The sequence below is a fragment of the Papaver somniferum genome, chromosome 4 (genome assembly GCF_003573695.1).
Source record: "Papaver somniferum cultivar HN1 chromosome 4, ASM357369v1, whole genome shotgun sequence".
Classification (NCBI taxonomy): domain Eukaryota; kingdom Viridiplantae; phylum Streptophyta; class Magnoliopsida; order Ranunculales; family Papaveraceae; genus Papaver; species Papaver somniferum.
In genome coordinates, this window is record NC_039361.1 from 131,926,186 (window position 1) to 131,939,351 (window position 13,166).

The following is a 13,166-nucleotide window of genomic DNA, read 5'->3' on the forward strand; positions in this document are numbered from 1 at the left end:
AAACTTCCGCCGGATTTTAGTCGTCGCCGATCATCGTCGTTTGCCGTCCGACCAAGCTCCGACCGGCGCCGACCAGGTAAGTCCGAATTATTATTTTTTCCTGTAGGTTTTTTATGATTGATGATTTGTTCACAAAACCAAAAACCCCATGGTTGCATGTATGCGTAGGATTTATGAATGATTTTTAGAAATCGTATGTATATGCCCGTTTGTTCGTTAGTCGAAGGAACGAGCAAAAATCCCTAACATGAAAGATATTCATAAACTTTTGAATATACATGGTATAGTTGCAGTAGTAAAAGTTTTGTTTATTAGGTTTCATGAAAACCCAAGTTTGTTTTTCGAAGCATGAGCTTTGCAAATACTTCTAGGAACGTAGGTTTGTTCGTAAAAGTAATAAATAACGATCCATAGGGTTAAAGGAATTTCGAAAAGACCTGGAGTTCATGATGAAAATTTGTTTGAGAACTTTCGAAATTTTATTTGAACTTTACAAAATAGGAAAGACCCTCGTTTCATAGGTGAATACTCGATTGAGAAAAGTTAACTCACGTAAAAAGTTTTTTTTTTTTATATGCGTACGTGAGTTGTTTTTTTTTTGATAAAATAAAATCAAACAGTGATTTTGAGTAACTGTTGAAGATGAAAAATTGTGTTTCATGATTTTATGATATATGTTTTGTGGTATAAAATCATGAGATGTTCACATGAAAATTTTATGTGAATTGTTCATGGTTTCGTGAAAAGTCAGTGTTGACTCCCAAATGATAAGTTTTTTGCTCGGCTTTGCAGGTTTGAAAGAACAAACAAGTTTTGGGGTTCTACGCTGTTATCACTAAGTTCATGAAATCGTAAATAGGTAAGAGTTGAGGATTACCATTTTTGTAGACGTCGATATGAGCATCATAATTGTCTTGTTGCTTCAATTTTGTTGATGAAATTTTTGTATGGATGTCACAGCAACTTTGTGAAAATGGCTTAGTCCCATAGCGCTTCTGAAGATGATATTCACCATTACCTTAGAAAATGTAGTTGTTTTGTTGCACTTTCCAATTACTGGTAATTTCCCTGAAGAGCTTTCGTCAGAGGAGAAGGAGATATCTAACATATTAGAGGCCAATATGCACAAATTCAATGAGTCACCCGCATCCTTCTATGCTCAATGGTTATCACATTGGTGGCCGAGAGATATAATTCCTGAAGAACCGGTTGATGGCGCTTTAACAATTGCTGCTTTCTTATGCCTGTGGCTTTCCTGGGATATTTTTGAAGATTGTGGACACTTGCTGAAGCCGTTTTTGATTCGCTTTGCCATAAAGATGGCAAAAGGTGAGAAAATTCCCATTGGCAGTCTATTCTTGGGTTCGTTGTTCGCCAATTTAGACTTTCTAGTTATAGACTCCAGTATTTCTGATGGCTTCATGAAAGTCGATACATATGCCAATACCATGTTCCTCCAAGCCTTGATGTGGGAGCATCTCGAGAGTTACGCCCCAATTCCCCGCAGCATTTTGCAAGGCCCCACGGTCGACACTCGTCACTCCTTCCTTGAGAAGAATAACGCCAGGATCATGCGCTGGTCTATAAATAACCCACAATACAAGATATGCTTTACTGACGTTTTGGACATTGAGTCCGAGTTCAATTTTCGCCCCTGGGTGTCGGTTCCTTCTCTTTTCTCACAGTTGATCACTTTCAATACTACTGACGAGAATATCACGTTGAGTACTGGTGATGGTCTGAGTGAAGGAGAGAGATCTTTTGTCTTGAGTTGTACTCCTGGTTTCTTGATATCAGTAATGAATGGAGAATTCCGGGTAGAAGAATACAATATTGATAGAGCGGCTCGACAGATGGGTTCTGATCAGTGTATTCCGGGTCACCGAATGAACAAACCATCAATTGAGTATTTGAAGACTAATCTGGACTGCACTCATGTGAAGGAAAGTGAGTATTTATTCCCATACTCTGATCGTGCTAATTTCGTGACTCCGGGTTACATAGACTTCTGGCATCAGCAACTTGAGTGTGTGTATGAGTTTTCAATGGATGTTAAGTCCCCAGTTCGAGAGTTCCCTTCCTCTGACATGATCTCTGATCGATCCAGGCTGATATATCTTTCCATTGGATACAAAAGGAAGACGTCTCCAAATGCGACACAGGTGAGTACCTTTTTCATGATTTTAGCCAAAGTACGCCAATCACGCTTCTTAATTGTATTGTGGACTCCATGGTAGGATGGGTGTGCTGTGAGATTTCGAGTTGATATAAACTCTCCAAACCTTCAAGAAAGTCCTCAAGGAGGAGAAGGCAGGAGCAAGACATCTCATAGGATGATCCCAAACGATATACAACCTCCTGCCGCTACTTGGGGTGAGTTGTTAATACTTTTCTTCATTATTGCAACTTTCTCGTCCTTGTGATCAGGATCTTAAAAGAATATTGTTAATTCGTTTCAGAATTTTGCTCCATCTGTTATTGATGGTCTTCGTATTTCTCCTGGTCGAATAATTCAAGGATACAACACTGACGAGGAAGTTGACGTAAGTATTCCCTCCTCAAGCTGATTAGTGTAACACGCCTTTGGATGAATTAATGATGATCATTGTTGATGTATCCAGGAGGAACTCATTGTAGATGAGCAGCATGTTGATGACGAACACTCTTCTTTGAGTCATGGAGATATGGAGAGTTCCCGAAATCTCGAACCGAATGAAGATAACGGAGTTGGCAACGGAGATTCTAACACCGCCGAGCCTTCAAATGGTTTAGAGACTCCCCTAGTAAGTATACCTCCTGTGACCTCTTCATAGATATATGATATTTCTGATTTATGAATGAATGAGTGAAAGTCCATGCGAGTAGATGAGTAATTTTGCCGAAATACGCCACCAGGAAATTTCAGACTTCAGCTTTTAGTAAAAACACCGTAGAATCCTCGTTTGTAGTCGGATTTTCGATGTCTGTCTATGTATCTTCAATCCCAGGAAATTTCCAAGATTTCTCAAAGAAGATTTTTGATTTTTGAGCATGTTTAGGGACTGAAAAAGGCGAAACCGTAAACTTCCAGGAGATTTTCAGAACTTTTCCAGATTGCATGTCGTCCAATTTTTTGGTCACATCTGCTTTCTCGTTCATCCGATCGTTCTGAAATTTTGATACGTTGTAGAGGACTTCTTTACGAAGAGAATGGTATATGACCCAACCTTAAATTCCTTGCCAATTGATCCCAGTTCGTCGTTTAATACAGGGCAGTGTAGAATCTCTTCAGATGAGCTTGTTTGAAAACGCGTTTCATGGATTCTACACCATTTGCTCATGTTTTGGGTGAAAAATAAGGAACTTAGATGATGTTAGTTCACTTAGATTCTGAATTTTATGGTTGCCTTTGATGTTCCTGCTCTAATCTCATGTAATCTTCGTATTAGGTACCAAATACCGAAGTTGAGAATAACGGAACCAATGTTGAAGATTCGAGCAATGTGGTGAATCAAAGCAGTAACATCACCAACTCTCCACCTCTAGGTTATGAGAATATCATTGTTGAAGCCGTAGAGGAAACTGAGACTCCAGTTTCTATTGAAACCGAGCAAAGAACAGAAGAGACTGTCCCGGAAGAAGATGTTGTAATGACAATGGAGGGTGCTCCAGTAGTTGAGAATCGTGTAGTAATACACGAATATCCCAATGCAGGGATTGTTTGTGAGCCTCCATTTGGTGCTCAACTCCCGTATCATGTGTATGTTGGTGGATTCAGCGTTCCTACTGGGTATGCCAACATGTATGAGAAGTTGTGGAAAATGTATGGTCATATTGTTGTTGCCAGGGATCTTGATAGTAGCTACTTCTTGACAATGCAATTGGGAAACATATTGCGTGTTATAAATGACATACGAACCAGGGACAGAAGTACTGTTACTCGAGATGTACTCTTTGATTGGGAGTACAACTTGGAGAATTCTGAGAGACTTGTCTTTAACTTGAAGTGGCTTCGTCAGAAGATCAACATTATCAAGGATGCAGTAGTGAAGAACATCCCTTTTACTAGTAATGCTGTGATGGCGAACATGACCAAGATTGCTGAGCTGACCAAAAAGCTGGAGTTGGAGAGAGAGGCTTTGCAAGTCTTGGAGAATGCTGAGAAGCAGAAATCATACTTCGATGGCTTCCTTTAATTTCCTTTCCATAATATCATGAACATTGAACTTCCGAGATATGTGAGGTTTTATTTGGGTTTTGATTTTTCGACAGGTTTTGAGTGACTGCGGATTTTCTTTTGGATTTTGGATTTGATAGAGATTTTTATTAAATAAAGAACTTTGATAAATTGCTGAATTTTCAAATACTGAGTGCAAGTATGCACACGTTTTGGAGGAATTGAAAAATACAATTAAAAGAAAATCTTAAGGTGTGAACGCCAGATGCTTTGAGTGTTTGCTTTGGATATAAGACATCCAATGTTGAATGCTTCATGCGTCGAAAATCTTGAGCCAATTCTCATGAATCATTGGTACACTTGTCTTGCCTTTGATGTCAGCCAATTTGTAGTATCCTCCAGCAACTGACTTAGCAATCATAAAAGGTCCTTCCTAGTTGGAACTCTTTGTAGAGTGCAAATTGCGTCTGGTTGCCTTAAGAACCAAATCTCCTTCATGAAATTTGTTAGGCTTGGTTGTACGTGCTTTGAATATCTTATGTTGGTTTGGAATTCCTCGTGGATTCCATGTTGGTGTAGCTTTCCAATTTTGCGGCACATGTGGACATTCACGTAGAGGAGATTATGTTGGATAATGCTTGTGGAACCGAGCCAGATCTTCAGCGATGAACCTTCCAATGGGTTCCTCAGTTCGGAGAGATTCCAACCATTTAGTGTAGTACTGCTGAGGCGAGACTACCCACTCATAGAATTTGATGATAGCTTGGTCATGAGTATGATTGAGTCCCCGGATAAAGGTAGCATATTTGAAAGTTTCTAATATGGAATTATGAGGGGGAATAAAACTTGCATGCGTGCGGAATCTCCTGATAAATTCATGTGCACTTTCCTCGGGATTTTGTATGAGTCCTGTTAAGGTTTGGACCTTCTCCAAATGCTCGAAAGGTTGATCATCTTCCGAGTCGGAACTTTCTTCGACGAAGAATTGTGCAACTGAGGATGAAGATACCGCAACAATTCTTCCATCATGAATCCATGCTCGCCCAAGAATCATGTCATATACCGTATCCTCCTTAATTATGAAGAATTTAGTTTCTGTATAGGTTGAGTCGTTTCTTATGTTGAGAATGATGTAACCGTAAGCCTCCCTGGAGATTCCTTCGTGGTCTCTGACTGAAATAGGAGCATGAGTCGCTTCTTGTCGAGTGATGTCAGCAGCTCTGAGGGTTTTCAAAGGGATGATGTTAACAGAAGTGCCAACGTCAACTAATGCTCGTTTGAATTCATTTCCCTTGAGATGCACCATAGTGAGAAGTCCACAATCGTACATCTCGTTGTCTGTTACTGGAGGTTCAGGGAGCGTCTGCTGGATTGCTAGCCGCTTTCCAGACACAATATGGTTCAGCGCAACAAACATATCATCTCTCTGGGCTTTTGACAGGTACAAAAACTCGCATACGTGCTCAATTAAGGATTGAACCGCTTCCTTGACCGTACTCGAAGGGTGCGAATGTTCTGATTGGGAGAGGATTTATGTGCACTTCTTCATTCCTCAGTTCTCCTAAGTAGGCCTTCTCTTTGAATATGCGTTTCAAATTTCTACAATCACTTGTTGGATGACTGACGTACCTATAGAAATGGCAGTAACGTGCGTTTTCCATTTTTTCCGCAGTTGGTTCCTTCTTGACAGGAGGTAGTTTGATTGCACCATCTTGGACCCAGACTTCTAGTAGTTCGATCACTTCTTCAATGGGAAAAGGGAAGTCAGGTACTTCTTGATCATCCTGTTGATTCGGTGGTTGTGCATTTCTAGTCTGGTTGTCCTTCCTTGGAGCTTTCAGAGGGTGAGACGTTGAAGAAGCATTCTTATGTTGATGTGCCTCGGCTTTTCTCTTGCTCCCTTCAGCAACATTCATGGAGGCTTCAACATTGTACTGTTTGTTGATCAGACGCCGGGAATTGCTGCTTCGATTGTCTTTCGATTCCTCTACTTTGACAGTTTTCGTTCTTTCTAGCAAGGCGGGAGCAGTAGTCGCTGATCGCTTGGCTACTTCATGAAGTTCTGAAAAGGTCTGAAAGCGAAGATTCTCCAGCAAAGCCCTGTAAACTGGGATCATGCCATTGATGCACAAGTCCACCAGTTGTTGTTCAGTAACGTTTGGATCACGACAGTCCAAAGCTTGAATCCTGAACCTCTTCACATAATCATTCGGATTTTCGGCAGCCTTCTGAGCGATCCTTCCCAAGTCATAAAGAGTAATTTGCTCAGAGACAAAGAAGTACTTCCGGTAGAAAACATTGATCATTTCTCCCCGATTAGATATGCTCCCTGGTGCAATGTTGTTGTACCAAGTATACGCTCGACCCGTCAGCTATTTTGAAAACTCTTTCAAGCGGAAAACATGGTTGTGTTCATGCTCTCCTAATGCTTCCAAGAATCGAGAGACGTGTTCTCGGGCATTCCCCGTTCTGTTGTAGAGTGTGAACGTTGGAGAAGTGTAACCTTTTGGGAGAGGAATTCTTTGTGTAATAGCGGGATATGGAGGTTGGTGACGGTGCACAGACGGTGCATGTCCTTTTCCTCGATTCTCCATAAAACGTTCCAGGTCTTCACGGGTGATGAAACTGGCAGGTTCAGGTTCTGCAGATTTGCGGGTTTCATCATCTTCAGGGACTGGAATAACTTCGGGATCAGTAGTTGGAGACGTTTCCTTGTCTTTTCCTTTCTCTTGAGTTTTGTATGACATCTTGTCAGTGAGAGTTTTGATATAATTGCATAGCTCTTTCTGTGTTGCAGCCATGTCAATCTGATTTTTGGCAAGAGTCTCTTACACCTTCATAAGATCACCTATGGTAGGCGGATTTTCTCTTATTTCCTCGGGAGACCGGCCGAAGATAGGATGGTTTTATACGTTGGTTCGAGGAGGAGTAGTGTCACCATCATTGTTGGAAGCAGGAATGGTTTCTGGAATACCACCGTTGTTGCTAGTGCTAGCGATGTTCGTGTTAGGATTTGTAACTGAAACTGACCTAAGATAAACCATTTTGTGAAAATGTGAAATTGCAACCGAAAGATTAATCTCCCATTGTGGTTGCCAATATGTGGATGAGGAAAATGGGTCGCCAGTTTTTTGGGAAAGTGGAGAGTCGAGCGTGCTGTCGAGACTCCTCAGCCGGGCAAAATGTTAATCTTCACACAGATGCACCGCTGCAAAAGGGGTGCTTAGATTCGGGAAATCAATCTGTATGACTTCGGCCTAAACTAAGACAATGGTCGTTCCAGAGTCAATTCGGTCGCAAAGAGGGAGATGGGTTGATCTGTAGGAGGGAAGCTGAGAGTTGTGTGGGATCAGTGATGATCAAGGATTGTGGGTGGACTGAAGGTTTCCGCAATATTACTGAACTGCTGAAGTTGAGTTCTGTGAATAAGTTTATATCGAGTTGTTGACGGATAATAATGATAATTGATGATTGATGATCTCCTGATGTCCTCGATTTAGACTTATTTATATTTGCAAGAATGATGTACCACTGATCCCTGTAAGTGTGACGGTTTCTTGAGTGAAAGAGTGGGAAAGTGGGAGATCGTGGTAAAGTCAGTTCCTTGTCGTGCGGAGACTTGACTGATCGTGCACCCACTACTTTTCTAACTCCTTCAACCGTTTACACGACTTACGCACATTTCTCGTTGTGGATGAATCCACGTGTCGTAGACCGCCAGACCAAAACCCTAAGTGATATACCCCCATTTGTGACGTGATTGATATTTCACGAATCGTGGAGTCTGCAAGGCAGACGTGTATTAGTTAGTCAGTTGTTGATTGATTTGGACTGTGAGTCTAGTTTTGTTGAATCGAGCATAAGTGGTGAATGCTCAATGATTCATGGATTGAACATGTAGTTCTCTGAGATGTCAATGAATTACTGACTAGAGCGACTGAGCAGGTATTGCTCAACTCGACGAATTGCCGAATTTGAGAGTTTGTCGAGCAACTGAGCAAGTATTGCTCAATTCGACGAATTCGATAATTTTGGTGTGCAACTGAGCAAGTGTTTCTCAATTCAACAAAATACTGAATATAGGTGATTTGACATGCAATTGAGCAAGTGTTGCTCAATTCGACAAACTACTGATGAATTACCAAATATTGATGGTTGGATCAATATTCGAGCAACTGAGCAAGTATTGCTCAACTCAAAGAATTATTTACTGGTGTCGTGACCCAATAAAATATTAATCAAAAATATTGGTGAACTACCGAATATTATTAATTTGGATGTTGATTGCTGAATCATCGATCAACATAATTTTGTGTTTGAACTTTCTCAGAATGGTGATTCGCATAACGTTTTTTCGAAACCCTAATTTTTGATCAATCCTTCAACAATTGGTGAATTGCTCAAAATTGGTCATGAGTGAAAAGGGACCGACCACATGGGATGATGAGCGTCCATGTGATGCCCAGTGCTCGAGTGAGCACGCACCAGGGTTCTCAGTTTGAGAGTTGGTGAAAGAACGATGATTAAATACAGGTTTCATCATTTATTAAAATATTGATGGATTCAACATTAGGTGATAAAACCTAGGTATGAGAGATGTGGACTGACCAAGAGAGCATGAGACCATCTCTTGGTGGTCACGGGACCAGTTGTTGGTCATTTGGAGAACCCCCCAGTTGGTTGGAGAGAGTTCGGGCTCAGTATGAGCAATTGAGCAAATTAGGTCAGAATTATGAAAACGTGTGGGACCGGCCTTGTGCAAGCCCTAGGAATGAACGTGGTCGGTCATGAAGGCATCCATGTGTTGCCGTGGTGTCCGTGTTTCCATACTGAGGGTTTCGGTATTTTCTGATGCGCGTTCGAGCAATATCATGAATTTTCAGAAGAGTTTCATCTTGACTGGGAATTCTCGATTTTTGTTGGAATGAGCATGTATGCTCAATTCACCAATATTTTGAAAATATTAAAATAAAAGTGTTTTAATATTTAAAAATTGTCGTGTGAGGCTAGCCGGCCGTGTGACTGTGTTGGTTTTTGGTTTTTCGTGATTTGAGCAATATTTGAGAAAATATGGAGAAATCATGAATTTTGCTCAAACCCAGGAGTTTCATGAATAGAGGAAAATGAATTATTTTGCAAGATTAGGGATTGCAAGGTGTGGGACCGTCCATGGCTAGGGCATGGTCGGCCGGTTAGGTTGCCCGGTCCCCTCACCTTCCCCTATTATATTATTTTTCATGAATCCTTGAAGTTATGGAAAATCCACGAGTTTTTGTTGAAACGGAGGAGTTTTGTGAGATTAAGGAATAATAATTATAAAAAGCTAAGGATTGTGAGGTGCGGGACCGGCCACGGCTTAGGCATGGCCGGCCGGTTAGGTTGGCCGGTCCCGCACACCTCTCGTTATTTTATAATATTGTTTCATGAATCCACGAAGTTATGGAGAATTCACGGGTTTTGCAAAAACAAGGAAAGTTGCTAAAACCAATGAGTTTTCGTGAGTTCACGAAATAACAAAAAATAAGGAAAATAATGGGAGAGGCACAGACCGACCATGGCTAGGGCACGGCCGGCCTGCCGGATGGTGGGCCCGGCCTTGTCGCCTCTTATTATTTTATTAATATTTATTGTTTTCTCCTGTTTTGCGAAGGATTAAGAGGATGGATAAAGAGAAAAATAGATGGTTCAAAGTGAACGGTGTTTCCCATATCTGTCTGAAGGCCTCTGCCAAGATGAACCTATCATAATGGATTGAGATACCGGTCTGACTAATATCAACACAACTGGCATATACAAGGGGACCAGTGGTCGATAAACCTAACTCTAGGTCAACACAACTGGCATATACAAGGGCACCAGTGGTCGACTTTATTGATTTTATTCCGGTTGGTCTGATGGTCTGGTCTCAATTTTTTTTTAGGTATCTCAATCACCCTATTTCACCCTAGCAATGGTAACAACTTGAGTCGTGTGCCCCATCATATCACTTAAGAAATAAAAACAGAAGGGATTAGGATTCAACGAGTTATGGCGAAACTACCATGTTTTTTTTTTTTTAATTCTAACACCTGAGCTCTGTGCTTTTATGAATAGACTCTTTATATGTTTCCATCTAATCAGATTGGTTCTTCAACTCCTACAACCAACATGTTCCCATCCACTTAGATTGGTTAGTGTCAACCTTAATAAGCATAAATTTCTAGGCTCTGGAGTTTATTTATTGCAACTAAAAGCTAACAAAAAGTTTCTTCCCCACCCCCAAACTTAAATCTGGTTGTCCTCGATGTTTCTAATGAAAGAGCAATACCAAAAAGTAAGGTAACACGAGGAATCAATAAAGAGAGAAGTCGGAAAGATAGTACCTGGGTGAAGAGAGAAATCAAAAACTAATATACAACATACAATCGCCTCGATGGTCAATCAAGGGTAAACAGGGTCCTCCAGAGGGACCTCCTCAACATCACCTGTAGGAAAGGGCTCTAAAAAGGGTTTCAATCTCTGACCGTTAACCTTCGAAGAACTACTACCATCTGGTGTCTCGATCTCAACAGCTCCATGAGGAAAGACAATGCGAACAATAAAAGGACCCGTCCACCGAGAACGTAACTTCCCAGGGAAAAGATGCAAGCGGGTATCGTACAGAATAACTTTTTGACCTGGAGAAAATGACCTTCTTAAAATATTCTTATCAGGCACAAGTTTTATTTTGTTCTTATACTCCTTCGCATTATCATAAGCATCTATACGAATCTCTTCCAACTCATTGAGATGGAGTTTCCTATGGGCTCCTGCCTTGTCAAGTGAAAAATTTAGCTGCTTAACATCCCAATAAGCTCTATGTTCTAACTCAACAGGTAAATGACATGCCTTGCCATACACAGGCCGATAAGGCGACATTCCAATGGGGGTATTAAACGCAGTACAGTAAGCCCATAAGGCATCAGTAAGCCTAGACGACTAGTATTTCCGATTAGGATTAACTGTTTTCTCTAATATACGCTTTATCTCCCTATTGGAAACCTCTACCTGACCACTAGTTTGTGGATGATATTGGGTAGCTACCTTATGTGTAATACCATATTCCTTCATCAAAATCCTAAAAGGTCCATTAAAAAAGTGCGACCCTCCATCACTAATTATAGCTCGCGGTGTACCAAAACGTGTAAGTATATTATTTTTCAAGAACTCAATCACAACCCTATGGTCATTAGTCTTACACGCAACCGCCTCAATCCATTTAGAGACATAGTCTACAACGACAAGGATGTATAAGTTACCAAAAGAATTAGGAAATGGACCCATAAAGTCAATACCCCATACATCAAAGACCTCAACAACTAAAATAGGGTTCAAGGGAATCATGTTCCTACGGGAAATGGTTCCTAATTTCTGGCAACGTTCACAAGTAACACAGTAACTATGGGTGTCTTTAAACAACGAAGGCCAATAGAATCCACACTGCAATATTTTAGCAGCAGTCTTCTTAGCACTAAAGTGACCCCCACAAGCATGATCATGACAAAAGGAAATAATAATGGACTGGTCATTCTCAGGTATACATCTCCTAATAATCTTGTCTGGACAATACTTAAACAAATAAGGATCATCCAAAAGAAATGCTTCACCTCGGCTAAAAACCTAGAATGATCTTGTTTACCCCAATGATGGGGCATTCGACCAGTAACAAGATAATTCACTATATTCGCATACCAAGGTAATTGGGTAACAAAGAACAGTTGTTCATCAGGAAAGATTTCCCTTATAGGAAGGGGATCATCAGGGGAATCAACAAATATCCTAGACAAGTGTTCTGATACTACATTTTCGGCACCCTTTTTGTCTCTAATGTCTGGAGAAAACTCTTGCAACAAAAGGATCCACCTAATCAATCTAGGTTTCGTATCCTTATTAGACAGAATATATTGCAGAGCAACATGATCAGTATATATTACGATCTTAGAACCTAAGAGATAGGGTATAAACTTGTCTAAGGCAAACACGATGGCTAATAGTTCCTTCTCCGTAGTGGTATAGTTCAACTAGGCATAATCTAGAGTTTTGCTAGCATAGTAAATCATATGAAGTAACTTATTTTCTCGCTGACCTAGCACAACACCAATAGCATAATCTGAAGCATCACACATGATCTCAAAGGGTAGGTTCCATTTGGGTGCCTGGACTATGGGGGCGGTAGTGAGTAAAGTCTTAAGCTTCTCAAAAGACTCTAAACAAGCATCATCAAAGACAGACTTAACGTCTTTTACAAGCAAATTGCAAAGAGGTCTGGAAATCAAGCTAAAATCCTTAATGAATCGACGATAAAAACCTGCATGCCCTAAGAATGACCTAATATCTCTTATGATTTTTGGGACCTGTAAAGTTTTAATAAGGTCAACTTTCGCTCTAACTACCTCTATACCCTTCGAAGATACGATATGCCCTAGAACAATTCCTGAACGAACCATGAAGTGACATTTCTCTCAATTAAGCACTAAATTCTTTTCCTTACACCTAGTCAAAACTAATGACAAATGATGCAAGCACTCATCGAAAGACGAACCAAACACTGAAAAATCATCCATAAAGACCTCTAAGAACCGTTCTACCATGTCAGAAAATATGCTCAACATACAACGCTGAAAGGTCGCATGGGAATTACATAGCCCGAAAGGCATGCGTCTATACACAAAGGTACCAAAGGGACGGGTAAAAGTGGTTTTCTCTTGGTCTTCTGGGGCAATAACAACCTGATTATAACCGCAGTATCCATCTAAAAAACAATAATGGCTACGTCCAGCTAATCTCTCTAGCATTTGGTCGATGACGGGAAGGGGAAAGTGGTCCTTCCTAGTGACCTTGTTCAATTTCCTATAGTCAATACAGACACGCCAACCCGCGGTCACCCGGGTTGGGATTAACTCATTGTTATCATTCTGGACTACAGTAATATCGGATTTCTTGGGAACAACCTGAACGGGGCTGACCCACTTACTGTCTGAAATGGGGTAGA